The sequence below is a fragment of the Myotis yumanensis genome, unplaced genomic scaffold (assembly GCF_028538775.1).
Source record: "Myotis yumanensis isolate MYYU_CA2020_CCGP unplaced genomic scaffold, mMyoYum1.0.hap1 SCAF_12, whole genome shotgun sequence".
In the NCBI taxonomy this organism is placed as follows: Eukaryota; Metazoa; Chordata; class Mammalia; order Chiroptera; family Vespertilionidae; genus Myotis; species Myotis yumanensis.
The window spans coordinates 32,802,027-32,820,709 of NW_027223763.1; the positions used below are offsets into that span (position 1 = coordinate 32,802,027).

General features: G+C 43.5%; 1 pseudogene; it reads left to right on the forward strand.

The window, feature by feature from the left end:
* The first annotated feature begins 3,111 nt into the window (after positions 1-3,111).
* LOC139020507 (oxysterol-binding protein-related protein 9 pseudogene) lies at positions 3,112-5,372 on the forward strand (annotated as a pseudogene).
* The last annotated feature ends 13,311 nt before the right edge of the window (positions 5,373-18,683 follow it).

The following is an 18,683-nucleotide window of genomic DNA, read 5'->3' on the forward strand; positions in this document are numbered from 1 at the left end:
CCCACATACAGGCTGAAAAAAAATAAAGTGTACAATTTCAGGGTGGAAAAGGCCTGGCTCACAGCAGTCTCTAAGGACAAGACTTGAAAGTTTTACCTGGAAGCAAGGCCTGTGATGGCAACATTTGACCCTGTCAAAACACTTGTGCAGTGACAGATGGCCTCATTGGAAGGGAGTGTCCAGAATAAAGATGAAATGGGGAGTAATTCCATGGTGCCACGGATAGAATGTCACATTCATCTGTGGTCTAACATGGGTCATATGGAGTGGGCCCAGAGGGGGTCACTGGATCTAATGGATAAAATAATGAGGAAGAATCTTGAAAATATATCATCTGTCCTTGTCGATTGAACTCAGTGGATCCAAGCATCCTAGGTTCAATTCCGGTCAAGGGTGCATACCTCGGTTGCAGGCTCCTCCCCAGCCCGAGCCCTGGTCAGGGAGCATGCAGGAGGCAACCAATCGATGTGTTTCTCTCACATCGATGTTTCTCTCTGTCTTTCCCTCTCTCTTCCACTCTTTCTAAAATCAATGGAAAAATATCCTCAGGTGAGGATTAAAAAAAGAAAAAGAAAATATATCATCTGAAGAACTAAAAACAAAAGAATGAGGGTTGGTTATAGAGAAGAAAGGGCTCCTGAGGGACAAGACAGTTTTCTTCAAATATGTATAGAATTGCCATTGATTTTGTACACCCCCAAAATAAAATGAGGGCAAATAGACAGAAATTAAAAGGAGGCTTAAGAAGAATTTCTCACAACCTAGAGCTGTTAAGAAATGGAATCGGCTGACTCAGGAAATTGTGGTCCTTATCCTTGGAAGGAAGCAGATGACATGAGAATTTGTATGTGCTGCTTGCCTGCTGTGTGCCAAACACTGGACTGGAGGATTTATGTAATCTCATTTCTTCCTCACATTCATCCTCTGAAATAAGCTTTTATTATTAATGCAGGATCCTCATATCCAACACTATCCACCTGTATATGGGTGGTTAATTGATTTTTTTTAAGTTAAAGTAGGGAGTCATAAAAGATGATAGAACCATGCCTTAAAATTTTAATTTTAACTTAATACATATGAGTATCCTTCCATTCCACAACTGTGGTGTTGACCCAAGGCCTTCTTCAGGGGAAAACTGCTTATTGGATCCACCTGGTCTTTATTTTTAAAAATATACTTCTATGTATCAAGGTTACCAGTTTCCATTTCTTAGAGTGAGAACTTAAACTCTCTTAAGAAGCATCTGATCACTAATCATCCGAGAGATGCAAATCAAAACAACAATGAGGTACCATCTCACACCTGTCAGAATGGCCATCATCAACAAATCAACAAACGACAAGTGCTGGAGAGGATGTGGAGAAAAAGGAACACTTGTGCACTGCTGGTGGGAATGCAGACTGGTGCAGCCACTATGGAAGGCAGTATGGAGGTTCCTCAAAAAATTGGAAATGGAACTCCCATTTGACCCTGTGATCCCACTTCTAGGAATATATCCCAAGAAACCAGAAACACCAATCAGAAAGGATATATGCACCCCGATGTTCATAGCAGCACAATTCACCATAGCTAAGATCTGGAAACAGCCTAAGTGCCCATCAGTAGATGAATGGATTAGAAAGCTGTGGTACATCTACACGATGGAATACTATGCTGCTGTAAAAAAGAAGGAATTCTTACCATTTGCAACAGCATGGATGGAACTGGAGAGCATTATGCTAAGTGAAATAAGCCAGTCAATGAAGGAAAAATACCACATGATCTCACTCATTCATGGATAATAAAGACCATTACAAACTTTTGAACAATAATAGATACAGAGGCAGAGCTGCCTCAAACTGATTGTCAAACTGCAGTGGGAAGGCCAGGGAGGGTTGGGGGGGAGGAAGGAGGGGATTAAGAGATCAACCGAAGGACTGGTATGCATCCATATAACCATAACTAATGGACATAAGACACTGGGGGGTAAGGGAGGGCAGGGGTCTGTCAAGGGCGGAGGGGAAAAAAGGACACTTATGTAATACACTTTGTAATACTTTTAGCGAAAAAAAAAAAAAAAAAAAAAGAAATGTTTCAACCTTTCACTGTTGAGTATGATGTTATCTGTGGGTTTGTCCCATATTAGGTTGAGGGATATTCCTTCCATACCAAATTTCTTAGAGCTTTTATCATAAAAAGATGTTGACTTTTGTCAAATGCTATATGTGATCATATTATTATTTTTCTATTAATGTGGTATGTCACATTGATGGATGTGCATATGTGAATGCTGCTTTTCATTTTTCATTTCAGGGAAAATTCCCACTTGATCCTGTGTATGACCTGCTAGTGTGCTCTTAAATTAGGTTTATTAATATTCTGTTGAGAATTTTTGCATCTATATTCATCTGGGATATTGACTTGTATTTGTTTTGTTTTCTTGATGTGTTTTAATATGGCAGAAGTACCAGGATAATTCTGGCCTTGTAAAATAAATTTGGGAGTGTTTTCTCCTCCTCAAATTTAAAAAAAAAAAAAAAAAAGGAAAAAAAAAAAAAAAAAAAGAAGCATCTGAGTTGGAGACTTTTTCCAGGTTTCTATCATTTTCCCCAGGTCTTTACAACCATCTCCTCTATGCCTAATTCAAAAGCTAGTTTTTACCATATCATCCAGTAATTCCACTTCTGGGGATATATCCAAAGGAAATGAAATTGATATCTTGAAGAGATATCTGCACCCCCATGTTCATTGTAGCATTATTCACCTCAACCAAGACATGGAAACAACCCACGTGCATTGATGGATGGATAAAAAAAAATGTAGTGAGTCTGGTGGACGCTTCTTTGTCTTTAGATCTTTTGTTCATCAGTTTGTTGTTCATTAGCTTCCACATATGAGTGAGATCATGTGATACTTAGCTTTCTCTGACTGGCTTATTTTATTCAGCATAATGCTTTCCAGGTCCCTCCATGCTGTTGCCAATGGCAGGGAGTTCTACACACAATAGGCGACCAAAGAAAGCACGTCTGAGGATGACTGCTGGGGGGCCAGAGTGGGCGTGTCCACCTGAAGCAGCAGCCCCTAGCTCAGCCCCTTTTCCAGCCCCGCCCCCGCCCCGCCCCAGCCTGATGAATGCCCTATAGCCAAGTAACATCATGCCCTTTTTTGTCATTGGCGGCTCCCAAGATGACGTCCATGATGGATGGGCCTCTGAGTACCTGGACTAACATGATGAAGGGCTGGCAGTATGTTGGTTCATGCTGGACTACAACGCAGGGCTGCTCTCCTACTACACGTCCAAGGACAAAATGTTGAGAGGCTCTCGCCAAGGCTGTGTGAGACTCAGAGAAGCTGCGATTGGTATATAGATGATGAGGACGACAGCAACTTCACGATCGTTGTTGAGCAGAAAATCTTCCATTTCCAGGCTCGTGATGCTGATGAGCGAGAGAAGTGGATCCGGGCCTTAGAAGAAACAGTTCTTCAACACACTCCTCATCATCGAGGTCTGGATTCAGGATTTGTTCCGAGTGTCCAAGACTTTGATAAGAAAATCACAAAGGCTGAGGCTTGCCTGCAGATCTTAATAGAACAATTAAAAATTTTCAATGACAAACTTCAAAACTGCAAAGATGATGAACAGAGAAAGAAAATGGAAACACTCAAAGAGACAACGAATAGCATGGTAGAATCCATTAAAGGCTGCGTTGTGTTGCTGCAGATTGCTAAGGATGGGTGTAATGCGGAGAATCATGCCGATGGAATTATAAGTACTATGAATCCTGTAGAGGCAATATATCAACCTAATCCCTTGGAACCTGTGATCAACACAATGCCTCCTCAGACTGTCTTTACCTCCAGAGCCCCGTCAGTTGTGTAAGTCAGAGCAGCATCCATCTTCCCTACCAGTTGGACCTGTATTCGCTACCTAGGGACATCATCAGACCCCAACACCAAATAGTACAGGCAGTGGGCACTCACCACCTAGGAGCAGTCTAACTTCTCCAAGCAATGTCAGCTTGTCTCCAAGTACAGTCCAGAGTTCTCTTATTCTGGAGAATTCATAGATGAATTCTATGACCCTGATGAATTTCATCAAAGTGGCTCATCCCCAAAGCGCTTAATATATTCCTCTGGATCTGCTTCTGTCTTAACCCATAATAGCTCAGGAAATAGTCTAAAGTATCTAGATGCCACAGAATCCATTAATTCTTCCATGTCCAATGGAACAAGTGATGCTGACCTTCTCAATTCCTATGATGATAGAGATGATGAAGGAGAGGCAGGGCCGGTGGAAAAAACACAAGGGTGTTATCATGCATTTCTTGTCACACGTTAGGCTTGGAATGGATCTTACTAAGGTAGTTCACACAACATTTATTCTTGAAAGTGATCTCTTTTAGAAATGTATGCAGACTTTTTTGCACACCCGGACCTGTTTGTGAGCATTAGTGACCAAAAGGATGCCAGAGACTGAGTGGTTCAGGTTGTGAAATGGTACCTCTCAGCCTTTCATGCAGGAAGGAGAGGATCGGTTGCCAAAAAGCCATACAACCCCATTTTGGGCGAGATCGGTCAGTGTCACTGGACATTACCAAATAATACCGAAGAGAACACAGAGCTAGTTTCAGAAGGACCAGTTCCCCGGGGTTCCAAAAACAGTGTAACATTCGTGGCTGAGCAAGTTTCCCATCCTCCACCCATTTCAGCCTTTTATGCTGAGTGTTTTAAGAAGAAGATACAAGTCAGTGCTCATATCTGGACCAAATCAAAATTCCTGGGAATGTCAATTGGGGTCCACAGCATAGGGCAGGGCTGTGTCTCATGCCTAGACCGTGACAACCATAACATTTTCACATTCCCCAGTGGTTATGGAAGGTCTGTCCTCACAGTGCCCTGGGTGGAACTAGGTGGAGAATGCAATATTAATTGTTACAAACTGGCTATCGTGCAAATACTGTCTTCCACGTGAAATCTTTGTCAGATTTCTGGGCAAGAAGCACAGAATTACTGCTGGGATTTTGTTCTCCAAATGACAAGAAGTCCTTCTGTTCAATTAAAGGGGAATGGAATGTTGTCCTGTATGCAAAATATGCAACGGGGGGAAATGCAATTTTTATAGATACTAAGAAGTTGCCTATAATCAAGGAGAAAGTGAGAAAGTTGGGAGATCAGAATGAGTGTGAATCTCACTGCCTTTGGAAGGATGTCACTTCCAACTTAAAGATCAGAGATGGTGATGCAGCAACTGAAGCCAAGCATAGTCTTGGAAAAAGACAAAGAGCTAAAGCCCAAAAGAGGAAGGAGTAGGGAAGTCAATGGGAAATGAAGACAGAGAATGTTGGGTTTACGATGAACCATTACTGAAACGTCTTGGTGCTGCCAAGCATTAGGTTGGAAAATGCAAAGTTTACACGTGATAGCCAGGGCAGTGGGCGTGATTAAGCAATAGTTTTCCTTTGGGAGAACTTTCTTACTCCCTTCTTAGTGCAGTGGTTCCTGTCTCAGGGATACTGGATTTCCAATGCAGATGAACGATTAAAGTGAGAAACGCTTCTCCTTTTCCTCTTTTGTGGCAGTTACAATTTTGATTTTAGTCCTGAGAAAAACTTCAGGTTTTGAAAACATCATATCTGCTCCTTTTCCAAACCCCAGGCTTTGAAAAGCATTTATAAATCTCAGTCTCAAACTCTCTACTCTAGTATATATATGACCTGATGCCAGATTTTTCATAAATATTTCATCTAGTATAAATATTGGTTCCTCTGGCTTGTTTTAGAAAATTAGGGCAATGTATTAAAATCAAGTATTAGGAAATTTCATGGTGTCACCTACAATAACTTTTATTTTGGAATTGTATCTAACTCTGGTTACAGTTTAATTATACTTAATACTTCTTAAGGCTTCATAAAGTATTTTTTCCAACCTTAAAAAAAATCTGGTGTATAATATGTACAATGGAATATTATTCAGCCATTAAAAAGAAGGAAATCCTGCCATTTGTGACAACATGGATATATCTAGAGGGTGTTATACTAAGTGAAATACGTTGGGCAGGGAAAAACAAATACTAAGTGATCTCATTTATATGTAGAATCTTTAAAAAGTTGACCTCACAGAAGCAAAGAGTAGAATGGTGGTTGCCAGGGGGTGGAAGAAATGGGAAGGTGTTGGTCAATGTGTACAAATTTCCAGTTGTAACATAATTAAGTCCTGGGAATGCAATGCACAGCATGGGGACTATAGTTAATAATACCATATTGTCACTTTTCAAAAGAGGACATATAGAAGGCCAAAAGACATGTGAAAACATGCTCAAAGTCACTAATCATCCAAGAGATGCAAATCAAAATGACAATGAGATACCATCTCACACCTGTCAGAATGGTATCATCAACAAATCAACAAAGGACAAGTGCTGGCGAGGATGCGGAGAAAAAGGAACCCTCATGCACTGCTGGTGGGAATGCAGACTGGTGCAGCCACTGTGGAAAACAGTTTGGAGTTTCCTCAAAAAGTTAAAAATGGAACTCCCATTTGACCCAATAATCCCACTTTTAGGAATATATCCCAAGAAATCAGAAACACCAATCAGAAAGGATATATACATCCCTATGTTCATAGCAGCACAATTTACAATAGCTAAGATTTGGAAACAGCCTAAGTGCCCATCAGCAGATAAGTGGATTAAAAAACTGTGCTACATCTACACAGTGGAATACTACGCTGCAGTAAAAAAGGGAATTCTTATCATTCGCAACAGCATGGATGGAACTGGAGAGCATTATGCTAAGTGAAATAAGCCAGTCAGAGAAAGATAAATACCACATGATCTCACTCATTTGTGGAATATAATGAACAACATAAACTGATGAACAAAAACAGATCCAGAGACAGAAAAGCATTGATCAGACTGTCAAATCTCAGAGAGAAGGCAGGGGAGATGTAGATATCAACCAAAGGGCTTGTATGCATGCATATAAGCATAATTAATGGACACAGACACAGGAGGGGTGAGGGCATGTGCTGAGGGGGTTGCCAATGGGGGGAAAAGGAGACATATGTAATATCTTAATCAATAAAGAATAAAAATTTTAAAAAAACTATCTTGTGTATTTGAAAGTTGCTAAGAGAGTTCTCACCACAAAACAAAAAAAATGTAACTACGTGAGTTGATGGGTGCATTAGCTACCTATGTGATAATCATTTCATATATGTACATATATCAAATCATCATGTGTGCACCTTAAACTTACACACTGTTATATGTTAATTACATCTCAATAAAATTGGGGGGAGGGAATCAGTTTTTTATCAAGTCACCTGTTCTAAGTCTTTACTTTGCATTCAACCATTTCAGAGCAGATGGAAATAACTGTTTTCTTTGACATCCATATTTCCTCAAATTTACATAATGTTAGATTTGATTATGTGAATATAGTATCAAGTAGAGCTGGCATGGACTGGTTTGAGAGAGAATATGACAGCCTGTGGGAAGGCCTGCCCCTCAACTGCTGGATGTGTCCCTGGGTAGTTCCATGAACATCTCCAGCCACGCCTGAACAGTATGCCACGGACACCTGTCAGCTCACAGAATGGACAGAGTGAGCCAAGCTGGAGAGATGGTTAAATGGAGATCTGCCAAGCAAACTTCTACTCTACCTTTCGATGCTAGAGTATTCTGGCCTCAGAGAAGGTAAGTAATTCACTCAGTCAAATAACCAGTGAGTCTCTTCTATTCCAAATCCATACTCTCTACAAGGGGGACCCTAAAAGAGTTTGAGGGATCACTGAATGAACCACAAGCCTTGCCCTGTGAAGGGCCCCAGCACTGGGGAGGGGGGAGCTGAGTGATCTCCAAGGCCCCTCCAACTCTGAACCTGTGAGAATCTCTACTTCACTGGGGCTCTGTGTTTGCTGGGACTAGAAAGTTGTACTGTATTTTAAGCAGCCCGTCAGCGTGTCCCCGCAACTGCATGTGTTAGAAGATATGAGATTAAGACATCAAAGTCTAGACCTCAAACTAAAGGTAAAAAATCATTTTTGAGACAATAGTGGAGAAATTTGAGTATGGACCAGGAATTAGATAATACCTAGAAGTTTATTATTAACATGTAATAATAGCATAGAAATTAAGAAGAAAATGCTTCATATTGGGGAGAAATGACCAGATGCTTTGATTTTGCTTGAAAATATCTTATGGGAGACAAACCCCCAAAAAAGTGTTAGTAGGTGAAACAACTATAGCGAAACTGTAATTATTACCAAATCTAGGGAATAAGGACTCATAATGCTATTCTCTTTACTTTTTATACATACATTTTTTCATAATAAAAAGAATTTAAAAATCTAAAGCTGAGATCCTGTGGTTATGAGATGAGGCCCACCACCCTCGTCAGTGGTAAAGCCTGGATTGGAGGAAGAACGGGCCTCACCAGGCGTGGAAGCCGCTTCCTGCCCCCAGAAGGCCCTACAGCAGCTTGAGGAAATGAATGCAGACAGATCTCCGTTGCTTAAAGGAGTAGATTCCAAGGCATTGCTTCACACACAGTTATCACTTCCACAATCACAGTTTCTCACTGGAAGGAACCAAAAAAAAAAAAAAGCATTCCCAGACATTGGACTGCGCCCCCAAGCGTTCTCCTGGGAGCATGTTACACATGCAAACTCCAGGGATCCAACCAGACCCACAGAGCAGACTGAGCCCGGGCAGCACCTCTGCGGGTCTGGATGTTTAATTGATTTACCCAGTTAAACTAGGGCAGCCCTGAACTGGGGTCCTTGGATCCTCCAAAGTGGATCAGCATCCCAATTTCACCGAAGAGGAATTTGGCCTAGAAGGGTCCTGTCACCTGCCCAAGGTCATCTCCCCTGCGACTTCCCCTCATTTTTCACAACCTCGCCGCCCTCTGCAATTCTTTTGTGGAAGATGCTGCCCGCCTGAGAGACCCCTCAGAAATAAAAGGCCCTGGGGGCTCCAGCTGGCAGGTGGAAGAAAAAAAGCCAGTCATTATCTTCGGTTCTGGAGGGCCAGAACCTTCCCCAGCACCCTTGCCTGGTTGATGCAACCTCCCTTTTTGCTTCCCCGCCTTATGTCCCCGCTAAGCTCTCTGATTCCGTCTTTATAATAATGACCCCTTGCCACAGCTAAGGAGCTCTCAGCGGGGAGATGTTCTAATAGAGAAGACAGGGAGGAGCCAGAGGATATCTGTTACAGCCGTTATTTTCTACTCAGGATCCTATTTTGCGTCTTAACTTGAAGCCCATATTGAACCTAGAGGGAGGGGCCCTGAAATCCGCAGTGGGAAATTCATTAAAACCAAGCCCATGGTTACTTGGGCTGATCAAAGTGAAACACTGCCACCACGTGGCTGCTCTCGGTCATCACAGCTCTGCTTTCACCGGGTTAAACACAGAGGGCAGGATGGAGCAGCAGGTGTGCATGGCTCTTGCCTTCTTAAAACTATGCTATTTGTATTAATGGAAGTACATGCACCTGATACAAAGCTCATACGTTCCAAATGTTCCGCAATGGAACGTTAATCTCCTCTCCCTTGGCCCCAGAGGTATTACTGAGGATTTCTTGCTTAGCCGGCGGACTACTCTAAGCAAGCATGCAAACATGCAAGCGCACACACACACACACACACACACACTCCTTTCAGCACCAATGCCGGCATGCTTGCCTGTGTGTTCACTGCTATATCCATGGTGCATTGAAGTCACTCTAAATAACCATGAGCCTTGTCTATGCCTTGGTTTCTTCACCTCCTTATATCTCATGCACAGTCGATTGCTAAAATCCCATCTCTCACAGATAGAGCAGGGGAAACCAGCAGATAATAGAGAAAAGGCATTCTTTTAACCAAATGCCCATCCCAGTCCCCACAAAATCAACTCAGATCACCCATCGTGGAACAACTCTTAGAAACGCCCTACCCCAACTTAGTCATCTTACAGATGTGAAATCGGAGAGAGGGAGAGGACTTCCCAAAGTCACACAGTGGTTGCCTTCTGGGCTCCTGTGGATCCAACCAAAGGCTTAGTTGGGGGTCTCTACATGGTCTTCAGCCATGCCCTCCATCTCACCAGCATCGCCCCCTATTCCCATATGCTAGGTACTGACCTTCCTCCCACAGTTTTCCAGAAATCCAGGCTAATTCCTCGGCATCCAAGGCCTGCTGCTGAATGCTGCAACCCTAAGGCCTTCCTGGTCCTCAGCCCTGAGCACCAGCCCATGCGGTGAGCCGGGCCAAATTAGCCTCAGCTGCCCTAATAGTCCAGGTGACCCTGCAGCGTGAGAAATTTAGGCAGGATAGACACAAAGAAGACCTTTTAATGGGCAAAATCATTACAGTCCTGAACTGGGTGGCCCAGGAAACTAACAGACCCTCCTCTGAAGATCTTTACAATTGATTTAAGTTACAAAAGAATGCTGTGTGTAATAATGAATCTGTAGTGCCATAAAACATGAGGGAAAACGAATAATAAGAGAGCCCGAGGACTGTCTTGTCTTTGAAACTCTCTTTCCAACATGCACTGATTGTATGCATTTTCCTGTGCATATTTTATCAACTCATATAAATGTGCATATATGTTACACACCTATTTGAGTGAACTATATGTGCCGTACTTTACACTGCTTTTACCACAACACTAACTCAAAGTCATCAGACAAAATATTTACATTTCTATTTCATGAAGAAAGGGGCCCAAATATTAGTAGTTGTTTTCTTCTTAATTGACAGTTTCATAAATAATTGGGTGCATTGCACGTTTTGGCTTTTTGGCTTGTTATATAACAGATCATTTTTAAATCAACCGAAGAATTATCCATTTTTTATGATGTGAAAATGGAAGTAATGCTAGTTGGCAGCATTTGACTTTAAGGAATCTCAAACCATTGTGTTTTAGAAAAATGGAAAAGCCCAAGCACGTACAAGGAAGAAATATAGGACTGTGGGATGTTAGAGCTGGTATCTGAGATGTGAAAGCCCAGCGTAACATTTGTAAGATGGGGAAACTGAGGCCCGGGCTGCTGAAGTGACTTGCTCAGGGCTCCTCATTCATGTCTCACAGCATCTCTGGGTTCTCAATCTCTCTCAGCATCTCTCCGGCTGTGAAATCCCAGAGCATCATCTACTCCCTCTAAGCCTCCGTTCCCATCAGTAGTAAATGAGGAGTTTGGACAAGAGCGTTATCTATGATGCAACAATCTCCAAAAACAAACCTCCCGTCCTCATACAACAAAACATTAAATACGCATGAATCTGCGTACACGTATCTGCAACATCACCTGTAAAACAGAAACCAGCCACAGCCCCTCGGCATTCGTTTTCAGCAGGGACCCTCCCATCCCGCACGTTCTGTTTCCCATCAACACGCTGCAGCTGTAACGCAATTTCCTACACAGCTGTGCCTGGCCCACCCTCCTTCCCACCAAGACCAGGTTAGGGCTAAGGGGCATGCTTCCCAAGTAACTTGCTTCTGGAGATATTTTGGAAATACTTTCTGAAGCCCCTGATGTCAAGCAGAGAGACTAACCCATCATGTGGATCCCAGCTGCTTCCATCAGAGGGAAAGAGAGATCCCCACGGCTCATGAAAAACTCAAAGGTGCTGGCATGGCCCCTGGGCAGGTCCTAGCCCCCACTGGGTCAATATCATCTTTTCTCCTGTGACGGCCAGAAAGGTTTGGGGGAAGTTTAACTTCTGCCTAAGCCTGTCTGGCTGTGATATGGATAACTGGTTGGCTCCAAAGAGGGAAGGGGAAGCCGGGGAGGGGTGGGGGGGGGGGGCCGGAGGGATGTTACCAGCTTACCAGCTACCGGCCTGCTACAGGTAAGCAAACAGCCCTAAGTAACTCTGAGAGAGCCTGTTCCTTCTCGCTCTCAGCAGCTAAAGTGCCTTCCTCCCAGCTCCACCACTTCCCCCCACCAACTTCCCCCCACTCCACCCCCTACATATGCACATCTTTCTCCCAAGTATGACCACCAGCCCCATCTTCTGGTATTTCTGCTTAAGTTGTCAATAAACAGTTGAGAGCCTTAAATGCCTGAATCAGTGCCTGAATGACAGGGGTTTCTAGAAACAACCGGCAAAGATGAATGGATGCTTCAGGTGGAACCCACCTTCTGTCAGCCCAGCCAGGGCTGTCGAAGGCCTCCGGTTTCCCTGTAAAAACAGGTACTTCGAGGTACTGAGTCCTTCCCAAGTTCTGAACAAGCCCACAGAATTTTGCTGTAAGTGGATGGCCATCCAGGAGGTGGAAAACAGGAGAAAGTGTTCCGCCAAGCCTGGGCCTGCGGAGCGTGATGGTGTGCAACCAGCCCCGCTCAGCTCCCAGCCCTGGGCCCTGGCAAGTAGGTGGGGAGGGCGGGAAGAGTGCACCTTTCAGGGGAGGCGCCAACTTTGCTCTGCATGAAACTGACTTTTGCTCCGAAGCTGCATATCCCAGAGCTGCAGTCATCCTTTTTCCACTTATTCATCAGAAAGAGACATTTTATCCCTAAATTTAAACACAGAGGCCAGCAGGGGCCCTCACTCCCTGGAACCCTCCTTCCCCCAAACCCCAGTTGTGCCCCACCCCATTGCCCTGCAGTCCTCATCGAGCACTTTCTTTCTCTCTTTCTTTTCTTTCTTTTTGTTGAATATATTGGGGTGACATTGGTTCACAAAACCACACAGGTTTCAGGTGTACAGTTCAACAGAACATCAACCGCACATTGCATCGTGCGCCCATGGCCCCAAGCGAAGCATCTTTCTATCCCCATACGTACCTCATGGCGTTGTGCAAAGTAAGCAAAGGTATGCCTGCAGTGCACTCAGAGCAACACCTAGCACATACTAAGTATTAGTGCAAGGGCTGTAGATATGTGTCATTTAAAATGATTCTTCACCTGGGAGGGTTGGTCAGCATTTGAAGACCCCTCGTCAGGAATCCACACTCCAGAGGTGTTCAATTAGCAATAATCAGAAGACTGCAATCATAAATCCTCCCTCCTGTGAAAGAAAAGCCGAGCACCAGCTCATGAAAGGTAGAGGAGTAACCGCTTCACGTTTTACTGTGGGCTGGAGCATTGCCCAGGAAGCCCGCCTGAGCCTCCCCTGTCACCGCAGATCTGGCCAACAACCCACAGTGAGGTTGCAGGGAGTTTTAGCCCAATAAGCTTAGAAGCTAACCTGCAGAAATGGGTAAGTTGTTCCGACTGCATGGCCTGGTAGGAAAGTGACCCCCCAACGCTGCTGCAGTCTTCCTGTGCTGTAGGAAGTTAGCCATGTGTCTGCCCTGGCCAAGGACCTATCGGGCACCCGCCTCCCCAAGGACCTCACAAACCCCTTCCTTCAAATGCTCCCCGCCTGCGCTGTGGTCTCCCAGCTGGTTCCCTCATTACAGACTTAAATCAAACCCGATGCCCGGCTGCTATCAATGTTTAGGAGAATTATGTCCCTAACACCTCAAAGGGAGCCAATGGGTGTCAGAGGTTCATGATTTCACGTTAAGAGATGACTGAAATGTTTTTATGGATGAAAAAGTGCCGCCCAAGAAATGTGATTGGCACAGTGTTCCTCAACCTTTTTTTTAATATTATTGTCCCCCCTTAATGAATCTTCCCCTGATCATCCCCCTGTCATGAAACTTTAGTATAACAGATATACTGGGTATCTGTTTATATACTGTAGCCCTTTGGAGGGCCCCAAACCACTGTAATAGCTAATAGTTTTTCACACTGCCTTCAACAACCCATGTGTTCTTGCCCTGGCTGGTGTGCTCAATGGTTAGAGCTTCAGCCCACACCCAGAAGGGTCTTGGGTTCGATTCCTGGTCAAGGACATGTACCTGGGTTGCAAGTTCTATCCCCAGCCCTAGTCAGAATCAGGGCTTGTGTGGGAGGCAACAGTCAATGGGAGAGAAACACATTGATGTTTCTTCTTCTCTGTCTCTCCCCATCCCTTCCACTCTCTAAAAATCAATGGAAAAAATATCCTTGGGTAAGGATTCACAAAAACAACAGGACCCAGATATTCTCAATGGGAGTATGTGGCCCACAAGGGGAATTTCAAGCTCTACCCTTTAACCTATTTGATCTTGAGGAAGTGACTTCCTTCTCTTATAGGGCAGTTGTGGGGCTTAGAGGTTGGGGAATCACGGGGATCACTCTTCCCTGATGGATCTGTCTGGGCAAAGTAATTAGACTCTAACCCCCTTTCCTCCAACACCATGCCATTCGCCTCCATGTACACACACCCATCTCATCCAGCTTTAGTGTTTTGTTTTTTGGGGGGTTGGGGTTTTTGGCAGGAGGGGATTGTTTTTTGTTTGGGGGGATTTTGGTTTTGTTGTTTTGGGGGGGATGGTTGGCCCTGGGGGTCACAATGCCTCAAAGCTCTCCTTTTCCTTTTCTCTATTAAAAGTATTGCTAACTGTAAATTGCTAGTTGTTTATTTCAATTTAACTCTATGCTCCTTACAAATGTGAAGCTGGAAGAGGACCCAGTGGACTCCAGTGACCCAGCTTCTGTGCGCCTCCCCGTGACCCACTCTGGGAGTGAGAACTTCCATGGGGGACACCATTCCTGTCCCACAGGGGAACGCACCAGAAAGACTAGAAGACCTTCTACTAAAGTAATACTTCTATTTAATACTTCTACTAAGATGATAATGGTAGTGATTGAAGTCACCGCATCAATGATAATCCTCACAGAACTTAGTCAAAGTTACTTAAAAGTCCTCTGATTCTGTCCTTAACATGTAAGATATTTCCTCACTCCAGATTCAGAGCCCCTGGCTTCCCAGGCCTGGAAGGACTGGAGCCTCGCTGTGTCCCGGTCCCTGCTCTGCAGAGCCCTGGTTTGCATGAGACTTAAAGGTGAAACCATCTCAGGGGAGGCTCCTGGCCTGGAAACGGAAGGGCAGGCCTGGAAAGTGTGCCAGGTGGTATCTGCAGAACAAAGGAGGAATGCAACCCCTTGCTTACGCCAGGGCAGCAGGCATGCCCTTTCCCTTCTAGAGATTAAATCTCTAAAATGTGACCAGGAAAGCAGGCAAGCCTGGCCAGTGTGCTCGGTGGTTGAGCGTCAACCTATGAACCAGGAGGTCACGGTTCAATTCCCTGCGGGTCATGTGCCCAGGTTACAGGCTGGATCGATCCCCAGTGTGGGGCAGGCAGGAAGCAGCCAATCAATGATTCTCTCTCAACATCAATGTTTCTCTCTCTCTCTCCTCTCCCTTCCTCTCTGAAATCCATAAAAATATAGGTGTTTTTTTTAAAAAAAAAAAAAAGAAAAGAAAAGCAGGCAAAAGTTTCCAACAGGCCATGGGTCAATCAATCATCCAACCAGAAAGGAGCAAGAGCGGGGTGGTTTAAACGACACTGATAGGGGAAAGTGGGAAAAATATCTTTTCTTGACGTTTCAAGCTAACCCAAGGGGAAGAGGACAAAGAAGTCCATCCTGGTTCCCCAGACCAGTCTACTTGGTTTTCTTCCCCCTTCTGTCGTCCTTCACGCCTGCGCATCTTCCAAATGCTTTACCATCTGTGTGTGTCCCCCACATGATTGAATTTAAATCAGATTCACTTCAATACAGGGAATTTTCCTGAGCCTCTAAGTCCACCAGGAACCTACACAGGTTTCCAGCACAAAGAGGAAACTGGAATTGGATTTCTACAATCAGTAGAACATTCCTCCTAAGCATGAGCAAAAGAAAATATATAATGAGTGAAAAATCTCGAATAGTATATAGGATCCAAGGACATAAACCCTTCCTATGTCCCAGAAAGCACAGTTACCCCTGCCTATCTATGGCACTGACAGAAATGCACCAAATTTGTCAGCACACTTTCCCTTCGAATGCAGCACATTCCGTAAGCCTCCTCCTAATGCCGTTGAAAATGTATGTTTTTCGGACAGACGTTTTCCCGCACAGCTGATTCCTACAGCCAGTCGGCCTGGTGGTCAAATCCCTCTAGTGTTAACTACAACAATTAAGGCTTGGCTAGAACAAGACTGCGCACAGAGACCACAAGGGGGTGCACCAAGAAAGCATAAAAGATGCGGAGACAAAATAACATGACAGAAATGGAGGATATGGAGCTAAGAATCGCAATTTTGAGGGCTTGCCATAAATTTGTGCAGAGCCTCACGAAAACTAATGAGACCCTCGATGCTACGATAAAGAAATTAGAAAGTAAGCATACACGGACTGAAATAAAGAATATTATACCCAATAGCAGACCAGAGGAGCTCAAGAATCAAACCAAAGATTCAACAAAAAACACCCAATTGGAAAAGCAAAATGAAAAAAGAATCCGAAAGTGTGAAGATAGTGTAAGGAGCCTCTGGGACAGCTTTAAGCGGACTAATATCAGAATTATTGGAGTGCCAGAAGATGAGAGACAGCAGGATATTGAAAACCTATTTCAAGAAATAATGGCAGAAAACTTCCCCCACCTGGAGAAAGAAATGGACTTACAGGTTCAAGAAGCGCAGAGAACCCCAAACAAAAGGAATCCAAAGAGGACCACACCAAGACACATCATCATTAAAATGCCAAGAGCAAAAGACAAAGAGAAAATCTTAAAAGCAGCAAGAGAAAGAGGCTCAATTACCTACAAGGGAGTACCCATACGACTGTCAGCTGATTTCCCAACAGAAACTTTGCAGGCCAGAAGGGAATGGCAAGAAATATTCAAAGTGCTGAATACCGAGAACCTACAACCAAGATTACTTTATCCAGCAAAGCTATCATTCAGAATTGAAGGTCAGATAAAGAGCTTCACAGATAAGGAAAAGCTAAAGGAGTTCACCACCGCCAAACCAGTATTATATGAAATGCTGAAAGGTATCCTTTAAGAAGAGGAAGAAGAAGAAAAAGGTAAAGATACAAATTATGAACAGCAAATATGCATCTATCAACAAATGAATCTAAGAATCAAGTGAATAAATAACCTGATGTACAGAATGAACTGGTGATTATAATAGAATCAGGGACATAGAAAGGGAATGGACTAACTATTCTTGGGGGGAAAAGGGGTGCGGGAGATGCGGGAAGTGACTGGACAAAAATCATGCACCTATGGTTGAACACAGTGGGTGGGGAGTGAGGGTGGAGGGTGGGGGGGGCAGCTGGAAGGAGGGGAGTTATGGGGGGAAAAAAGAGGAACAAATGTAATAATCTGAACAATAAAGATTTAAAAAAAAAAAGAAAAAAAAAAAGAAAGAAAATGTATGTTTTTCAGCTTAAGGCTTAAATGCAGTCAATTCTTGTTATTCGTGGTAGTTATGTTCTATAAATTCACTACAAATACTGAGGTAGTGAATATTAAACCATTGCTTCCAGAGGAAATCTAAGTTTTCGTTTCTGTAAGTTTCTAGTCCCAAACTTTTGGTCAAATGTTCAATATATAACTTTGTATTATATGTGTTTCTGTTTAAAGAAGCCTTATTTAACACTAGAGGCCTGATGCATGAAATTGTCTGAGGGCCTTGGCCCCGCCCCCCGCCTGCCACCACTGCAGCCCCCACCTGCTGCGGCTTTGTCCAGAAGAAGGGACATCTGGAAGGACATCCAGTCTAACTAGCATATTATGCTTTTATTATTTTAGATCACTGTTGATTTATTAACATTGAATGCACAGCCAACAACACTAGAACTCATGCCTGAAGGCAGCTTATCTAACACGCACATCTTCTCAGTAAGGTACGTCACCGCCTTCTTGCCCTTAAGGACACTAGCGGCATTTTAGTACTATGCTTGAGGGCCATTTTAAAAAGCAAAATCATGTGGGAGATAAAACTGAAACTCGTGAACTGGAACAGCAGTGTGGTGATTACCAGAGGGAAGAGGGTTGGGGAGAAGAGGGTTCTAATAATATGTGAAAATGTGACAGGAGAAGATTTGACTTTGGATGGTGGGCACATAGTGCAATATACAATTTAATAACAAAATATTTAAAAATAAGATGAGTGAAAAAAATAAATAAAATGAGTGTAGGAAACCTCCCTTACAGGTGTAAACAATGTAGAGCTCATTGAAACACTAAAATAAGACTTGTGTCAACAGACTGCTAGAAGCATGTACAAATGTATTGATTACATGTTATGTCATAGACTAATACCTGCATTATCTATTTGAATACTTTTCAAACTTTGAAGAATTAATGTGCAGAATGCTCATATCTTCTGTGAAGTATTTAATATGCAGCCATTTACTGAAGGAGCATAGTAGAACATTTATGATATAGTAGTGGAAGTGTTAGGGGCAAAAATAGAATATTGGGGACTAGCTGTGATTATGCGAAAATATTAATCATGCTCTCTTAACCATGATTGCCTTGTATTAGTTAAAGAAATGACATTCTGACCTGGCTGGGAGTTGTACGTCTTCCCCCTTCCTCCCCAGACCTCAAGCATAAAACAACGGTGCTGCCCAAACAATGGAGTCCCATTCCTGCCTGCATAGCCTACTTCCCCATGCCTGTAATCCCTATTTCCCCCTGTAATCGCTGTCTTACCCTATATAAGCAGCTGGCTTATGGGGGACTGCAGAGCAGGTTTTTGTGGATGACCTGCTGCTCTCCCATCCTGCTGGCAGTATTGGAATAAACATATATGATTCAACCCTGTCTCTGCTTCATTGGCTCAAGTAGTGATAGGCAGCACGGATCCATCGATTGTCTGGTTATAGGAGTTTCATTTAAGAACTA